The following is an 897-nucleotide window of genomic DNA, read 5'->3' on the forward strand; positions in this document are numbered from 1 at the left end:
ACCAGCAGCGCCCAGTGTTTACAGCGAGGAGGTAGGGGAGTCCTGCTCCGGCCAAGGACAGCGCACAGCTGATTCACCGGGGACAGCGTACTTTAGCCGGCTCTTGTGAAGCTAAAGTAAACGGTTAAAACAATATAGCGTTAGAAAAGGTGAGAAGTAAGAACTTACACTTAAGTTTTACACCATTAAATTAGCTGAAAACAGTACTAGATCGTTTATATTTGTATTTGAACTGCAAAGAATGTAATTTTTAAAGAAACTGCTTGATTTTAATGTAAATAACAAGATGCTCCAAATGTTTTATACTCTTTTTTTATTGAAAGTGTTTAAAGTTGTTGTGTTACCTGATGGTTCGGGAATGCCTCTGAGTCACAGAAAAACAGTTGCAACTGCCAGTAAGTTACTTAAGATAACACAATCCCCCTTATTGAACACATTCACAAAAGAACGGTGAGAAGTGCGACTAACGTTGTATGGGACAGGACACGCCCCCCCCTCGGCATCTCATTTTAACCCATGTATGTGTGTATCTGTTTCAAAGTGTTTTATATCAGAAATATGGATTTCTTTCAACCAAATTGCCTTAAAACACTAGATGCCAATTGTCTCAGAGTGACATCAGTTTCTGCTGCAACTTGGTGGCTAACCTTCAAAAGAAAAGTTCTTACGCTTATAAAAAAAATGAACTACAAGAATTACGTTAAGTAGCATCATTATTTTTTTAATTTGTTACAAGTCTTGCTCTGAGAACTTTTGGTACCTTTACTTTGTTAAAAGTACTAAAACCACACAGTGAAAATCTCTCTCTTTTAACCCTCTTGTTGTCCTCATGTTGTCTTCATGTTGTCTTCATGTTGTCCTCATGTTGTCTTCATGTTGTCCTCATGTTGTCTTCAT

The sequence above is a fragment of the Etheostoma cragini genome, chromosome 8 (genome assembly GCF_013103735.1).
Source record: "Etheostoma cragini isolate CJK2018 chromosome 8, CSU_Ecrag_1.0, whole genome shotgun sequence".
NCBI lineage: Eukaryota > Metazoa > Chordata > Actinopteri > Perciformes > Percidae > Etheostoma > Etheostoma cragini.